Below are 8,323 nucleotides of genomic sequence, written 5' to 3' on the forward strand. Positions count from 1 at the left end.
AATCATTCTGTTTTATTTGTACTATTCTAACCATGCGTTTCTTATTGTTAGAGTATCTTATCAATAATGTTGATGAATCGTTTTGATTTATTTGTCTGTTTTATTCAGAAACCCACTCGGACAGCTGACACACACACTCACACACATTCATGCACACACACACACACACACACACACACCACACACACACACACTTACTCACATTTTTGGCTGAGAATTGACTTTGTGCTTGCATTGCTGATTAAGATGCATTAATGGTTCATATTGATATTTAATATAGGGATATTTAATAAAAAAAAAAATTAAAAAAAAATTCAGTTGTGTTTTTGTAGTAATCCAAAATTTATTTTTATGTTAATGTCCATTTTTATGAGATAAATATATTTGAAATATGATTAGTTTTTGCACAGTTTTAAAGTAAGTTTAGTCAATTTATATTTAATAATAAAACACTGTGAGCCTGCTCTTGTAGTGAGATACCATACTAAGAACTAAGCTGACTTTTTTTTCCGTTTTTTTGTTTGTTTGTTTGTTTGTTTTTTCCAATCAAACCTGAAAGTGATAAATTTGAGCAGAATAGCAAGACAGACTTCTTGCACAACTCTAAAATACGTAGTGTAGTGCTCCATTCAAACAAGAGATTGCCTGTTGCTTTTTTTTCTGCTTTTTTTTTTCAGTTTTTTGTTTTGTTTTTGGTTTTTTGCCTTGATATTGTTTTTGATATGAATACGTTTGGGTTTCTGGACTTTCTGGACTGCCTTTTCTGCTTTTAACAAGCTTTTCACTCTGATATATATGGCTTCCACTATCTACTGGCCTGTAAACTACTTGATTATAATGATATGAACATCTAAACATTCCCTGCCTTATTATTATCATTATTAGTTTCTTTTGATTTTTGTTGAATTTTGTTGTCATGGTATGGTTGGGAGGTAAGAACCTGAAGAAGAAAACAACAAGAAAGGTTTGTTCTGATGACCTCAAACTCAGAAGGAAGTTCAGTCCTTTGGCGGACTTGAGTGATGAAAACGATGGTGCTGACGAGAATGTGATGATGTGTGGAGTTGTTTTGTGTTGAGGATTTGTTGGTTGGTCATTGTTGATTAAGGGAGAGCATTTGTGGGTATGTTGAAATGAATAAATGGATAAGTATCTGTTTGTCTGTCAACTGATCTTTTTTCTCTCTCTTTTTGTAGGTATGTGAGTACAATTGCGTTCTCAGTGTAGCGATGAACTCCCTGGGGAGACAGCAGCTCAAATTTCACACAGAGAAATTTGCAGTGACAAAAAGAGTATACAAAATACAAACATACTTTGATCATGATGTCTGCATTGTGATCAGCGAATCAGCACACTCTGATCGTGATAGCTGCATTGTGATCAGCGAATCAGCACACTCTGATCATGATGGCTGCACTGTGATCAGCGAATCAGCACACTCTGATCATGATGTCTGCACTGTGATCAGCAAATCAGCACACTCTGATCATGATGTCTGCACTGTGATCAGCAAATCAGCACACTCTGATTGTGATGTCTGCATTGTGATCAGCGAATCAGCACACTGATCGTGATAGCTGCACTGTGATCAACAAATCAGCACACTCTGATCATGATGTCTGCATTGTGATCAACAAATCAGCATATTCTGATCATGATGTCTGCATTGTGATCAACAAATCAGCACACTCTGATCATGATGGCGGCATTGTGATCAACAAATCAGCATATTCTGATCATGATGGCAGCATTGTGATCAACAAATCAGCACACTCTGATCATGATGGCAGCATTGTGATCAACAAATCAGCATATTCTGATCATGATGGCGGCATTGTGATCAACAAATCAGCATATTCTGATCATGATGGCGGCATTATGATCAACAAATCAGCATATTCTGATCATGATGGCAGCATTATGATCAACAAATCAGCATACTCTGATCATGATGGTGGCATTGTGATCAACTTGTTATTTTGACATCACAGCAAGGAGGAGGAATTTTGTTTAATGTCCCGTCACACATATCGGTGATTGAAGACATTTTGTTTGAGTATTAAAGTATGCATTTAAGTATCATCGTTTAGAAGACATAACAGAGATCAAATATATATATATATATATATCAACTGTAACCCCAAGAATCCTAAGGTGTTCAACTTCTTCAATCATCTCGCCATTGATATGAATCGCCATTGATATGAATAGAACAGTGGTCTACTGGAAGATTTTGACGCATTTATCTTGTCATAATTATCGAGTATTTAGTTTTCTTTGGATGGAGACGCGTGTGGTTAAATTCAGACCACTACAACTGGTCAATGCTTTCCTGAAGAGAGGAAGATACGCTACATACTTTAGAATAAGAGACATGTACAGTTGTATCATTAGCTACAACTGGTCAATGCTTTCCTGAAGAGAGGAAGATACGCTACATACTTTAGAATAAGAGACATGTACAGTTGTATCATTAGCGAACAATACGCATGGTGCCTGTGTAGATAAGGGTATTAAAGAAAATAGAATTGGTTCTAAAACAGAACCTTGAGGTACATCAAAATTAAAGGGCAATAATGCAGATTTGGATCTGTTAGTTGATACAAGTTGTTTTCTGAAGGAGATAAACGATGAAATTATTTCTAAAGTAGAGAGAGAGAGAGAGAGAGAGAGAGAGAGATGATGATGATGATGATGTTGATGATGATGTTTTATTGAAGAAACACCTAAGGTTCATTTCAGTGCGGAGTTGGGGGATAGGTCACTCAGCATTAAAAAAAAAAAAAAAAAAAAAAATCATTTTCAAGTAGACAGACATTGTCATGAAGTATAGCAGAGGATAATTCACACGAACAACAGGAGTATCAGAATGGAATGCTGCGATGGAGAGAGAGACAGAGAGAGACTCAAATGGTTTATTCAAAAGAGGCCTATGCTCCATATGAACAGGGGGCAACAGCGACGATTTGAAATATGTTATTGTGACTGAAAATAATGAACTGCAAATCTTCTGTGTGTAACTTCTTCCCTTACAACCAACCACCAAAAATAAGGTTACAACAGTCACTCTTCGTTGAAATGCTGTGTAGGGATATGAAGAAAACTTACGCATATTGTCTTCATCATTCGACGTCATCAGTAACAAAGCTGAAATAGACATGGATTGCATAATACTATTCTGGAATAAACTGGACTTGAAGGTCTGTCAGTCACAACAGGATATAATAAAACAGTCTGTCAGTCACAACAGGATATAATAAAACAGTCTGTCAGTCACAACAGGATATAATAAAACAGTCTGTCAGTCACAACAGGATATAATAAAACAGTCTGTCAGTCACAACAGGATATAATAAAACAGTCAGTCACAACAGGATATAATAAAAACAGTCTGTCACAACAGGATATAATAAAAACAGTCACAACAGGATATAATAAAACAGTCACAACAGGATATAATAAAAACAGTCTGTCACAACAGGATATAATAAAACAGTCTGTCAGTCACAACAGGATATAATAAAACAGTCTGTCAGTCACAACAGGATATAATAAAACAGTCAGTCTGTCACAACAGGATATAATAAAAACAGTCTGTCACAACAGGATATAATAAAAACAGTCTGTCAGTCACAACAGGATATAATAAAACAGTCAGTCTGTCACAACAGGATATAATAAAAACAGTCTGTCACAACAGGATATAATAAAAACAGTCTGTCAGTCACAACAGGATATAATAAAACAGTCTGTCAGTCACAACAGGATATAATAAAAACAGTCTGTCACAACAGGATATAATAAAAACAGTCTGTCACAACAGGATATAATAAAAACAGTCTGTCAGTCACAACAGGATATAATAAAACAGTCTGTCAGTCACAACAGGATATAATAAAACAGTCTGTCAGTCACAACAGGATATAATAAAACAGTCTGTCAGTCACAACAGGATATAATAAAACAGTCTGTCAGTCACAACAGGATATAATAAAAACAGTCTGTCACAACAGGATATAATAAAAACAGTCACAACAGGATATAATAAAACAGTCACAACAGGATATAATAAAAACAGTCTGTCACAACAGGATATAATAAAACAGTCTGTCAGTCACAACAGGATATAATAAAACAGTCTGTCAGTCACAACAGGATATAATAAAACAGTCAGTCTGTCACAACAGGATATAATAAAAACAGTCTGTCACAACAGGATATAATAAAAACAGTCTGTCAGTCACAACAGGATATAATAAAACAGTCAGTCTGTCACAACAGGATATAATAAAAACAGTCTGTCACAACAGGATATAATAAAACAGTCTGTCAGTCACAACAGGATATAATAAAAACAGTCTGTCACAACAGGATATAATAAAAACAGTCTGTCACAACAGGATATAATAAAACAGTCTGTCAGTCACAACAGGATATAATAAAAACAGTCTGTCAGTCACAACAGGATATTATAAAAACAGTCTGTCAGTCACAACAGGATATAATAAAACAGTCTGTTAGTCACAACAGGATATAATAAAAACAGTCTGTCAGTCACAACAGGATATTATAAAAACAGTCTGTCAGTCACAACAGGATATAATAAAAACAGTCTGTCAGTCACAACAGGATATAATAAAACAGTCTGTCAGTCACAACAGGATATAATAAAACAGTCTGTCAGTCACAACAGGATATAATAAAAACAGTCTGTCAGTCACAACAGGATATAATAAAACAGTCTGTCAGTCACAACAGGATATAATAAAAACAGTCTGTCACAACAGGATATAATAAAAACAGTCTGTCAGTCACAACAGGATATAATAAAAACAGTCTGTCAGTCACAACAGGATATAATAAAACTGTCACAACAGGATATAATAAAAACAGTCTGTCACAACAGGATATAATAAAAACAGTCTGTCAGTCACAACAGGATATAATAAAAACAGTCTGTCAGTCACAACAGGATATAATAAAACAGTCTGTCAGTCACAACAGGATATAATAAAACAGTCTGTCAGTCACAACAGGATATAATAAAAACAGTCTGTCAGTCACAACAGGATATAATAAAACAGTCTGTCAGTCACAACAGGATATAATAAAAACAGTCTGTCAGTCACAACAGGATATAATAAAAACAGTCTGTCAGTCACAACAGGATATAATAAAACAGTCTGTCACAACAGGATATAATAAAACTGTCACAACAGGATATAATAAAACAGTCTGTCAGTCACAACAGGATATAATAAAACAGTCAGTCACAACAGGATATAATAAAACAGTCAGTCAGTCACAACAGGATATAATAAAAACAGTCTGTCAGTCACAACAGGATATAATAAAAACAGTCTGTCAGTCACAACAGGATATAATAAAAACAGTCTGTCAGTCACAACAGGATATAATAAAACAGTCTGTCACAACAGGATATAATAAAAACAGTCTGTCAGTCACAACAGGATATAATAAAACAGTCTGTCAGTCACAACAGGATATAATAAAACAGTCAGTCAGTCACAACAGGATATAATAAAAACAGTCTGTCACAACAGGATATAATAAAACAGTCTGTCAGTCACAACAGGATATAATAAAAACAGTCTGTTAGTCACAACAGGATATAATAAAAACAGTCTGTCAGTCACAACAGGATATAATAAAAACAGTCTGTCAGTCACAACAGGATATAATAAAACAGTCTGTCAGTCACAACAGGATATAATAAAACAGTCTGTCAGTCACAACAGGATATAATAAAAACAGTCTGTCAGTCACAACAGGATATAATAAAACAGTCTGTCAGTCACAACAGGATATAATAAAATAGTCTGTCAGTCACAACAGGATATAATAAAACAGTCTGTCAGTCACAACAGGATATAATAAAACAGTCTGTCAGTCACAACAGGATATAATAAAACAGTCTGTCAGTCACAACAGGATATAATAAAACAGTCTGTCAGTCACAACAGGATATAATAAAAACAGTCTGTCAGTCACAACAGGATATAATAAAACAGTCTGTCAGTCACAACAGGATATAATAAAAACAGTCTGTCAGTCACAACAGGATATAATAAAACAGTCTGTCAGTCACAACAGGATATAATAAAACAGTCTGTCACAACAGGATATAATAAAACAGTCTGTCAGTCACAACAGGATATAATAAAACAGTCTGTCAGTCACAACAGGATATAATAAAACAGTCTGTCAGTCACAACAGGATATAATAAAACAGTCTGTCACAACAGGATATAATAAAACAGTCTGTCACAACAGGATATAATAAAAACAGTCTGTCAGTCACAACAGGATATAATAAAACAGTCTGTCAGTCACAACAGGATATAATAAAAACAGTCTGTCAGTCACAACAGGATATAATAAAACAGTCTGTCAGTCACAACAGGATATAATAAAAACAGTCTGTCAGTCACAACAGGATATAATAAAACAGTCTGTCAGTCACAACAGGATATAATAAAAACAGTCTGTCAGTCACAACAGGATATAATAAAAACAGTCTGTCACAACAGGATATAATAAAAACAGTCTGTCAGTCACAACAGGATATAATAAAACAGTCTGTCACAACAGGATATAATAAAACAGTCAGTCACAACAGGATATAATAAAAACAGTCTGTCAGTCACAACAGGATATAATAAAAACAGTCTGTCACAACAGGATATAATAAAAACAGTCTGTCAGTCACAACAGGATATAATAAAACAGTCTGTCAGTCACAACAGGATATAATAAAAACAGTCTGTCAGTCACAACAGGATATAATAAAACAGTCTGTCAGTCACAACAGGATATAATAAAAACAGTCTGTCAGTCACAACAGGATATAATAAAACAGTCTGTCACAACAGGATATAATAAAACAGTCTGTCACAACAGGATATAATAAAACAGTCTGTCAGTCACAACAGGATATAATAAAAACAGTCTGTCACAACAGGATATAATAAAACAGTCTGTCAGTCACAACAGGATATAATAAAACAGTCTGTCACAACAGGATATAATAAAACAGTCTGTCAGTCACAACAGGATATAATAAAAACAGTCTGTCACAACAGGATATAATAAAACAGTCTGTCAGTCACAACAGGATATAATAAAACAGTCAGTCACAACAGGATATAATAAAACAGTCTGTCAGTCACAACAGGATATAATAAAACAGTCTGTCAGTCACAACAGGATATAATAAAACAGTCTGTCAGTCACAACAGGATATAATAAAACAGTCTGTCAGTCACAACAGGATATAATAAAAACAGTCTGTCAGTCACAACAGGATATAATAAAACAGTCTGTCACAACAGGATATAATAAAACAGTCTGTCAGTCACAACAGGATATAATAAAACAGTCTGTCAGTCACAACAGGATATAATAAAAACAGTCTGTCAGTCACAACAGGATATAATAAAACAGTCTGTCAGTCACAACAGGATATAATAAAACAGTCTGTCACAACAGGATATAATAAAACAGTCTGTCAGTCACAACAGGATATAATAAAACAGTCTGTCAGTCACAACAGGATATAATAAAACAGTCTGTCACAACAGGATATAATAAAACAGTCTGTCAGTCACAACAGGATATAATAAAACAGTCTGTCAGTCACAACAGGATATAATAAAACAGTCTGTCAGTCACAACAGGATATAATAAAACAGTCTGTCAGTCACAACAGGATATAATAAAAACAGTCTGTCAGTCACAACAGGATATAATAAAACAGTCTGTCAGTCACAACAGGATATAATAAAAACAGTCTGTCAGTCACAACAGGATATAATAAAAACAGTCTGTCAGTCACAACAGGATATAATAAAACAGTCTGTCAGTCACAACAGGATATAATAAAAACAAAGTGCACTTCACCTGCTCTGGTTTCCTTGCACAGCGTGTGCACAACTCAGAATGGTAAGGCTTTTATACTTAAGCATAGTTCAGAAATACCAAATCTAAATCTCGTCAAAGTATATGTGTGTACCGGTATGTATGTATGTATATATGTGAATACTTCTTGTGAAGTTTATTTTCCAGTGTACTTGCCTCCGCACAAACACACACACACATACTCTCTGAAACACACAACAGAGTCATGATGTTCACTGGATCTATTCAGCAATCCGAGTTTCAGTATTCATATTTCAGATTTGTACCTTTTCTGAGTGTGTTTGTGTGGGTATGCACGTGTGTGAGCATGTGTGTGTGTGCATACATGCTTATGTTTGTGTGTGTGTGTGAGTGCACCCATGTGTCAGTATGTGTGCATGTCTGC

The sequence above is a fragment of the Babylonia areolata genome, chromosome 31 (genome assembly GCF_041734735.1).
Source record: "Babylonia areolata isolate BAREFJ2019XMU chromosome 31, ASM4173473v1, whole genome shotgun sequence".
Taxonomy (NCBI): domain Eukaryota; kingdom Metazoa; phylum Mollusca; class Gastropoda; order Neogastropoda; family Buccinidae; genus Babylonia; species Babylonia areolata.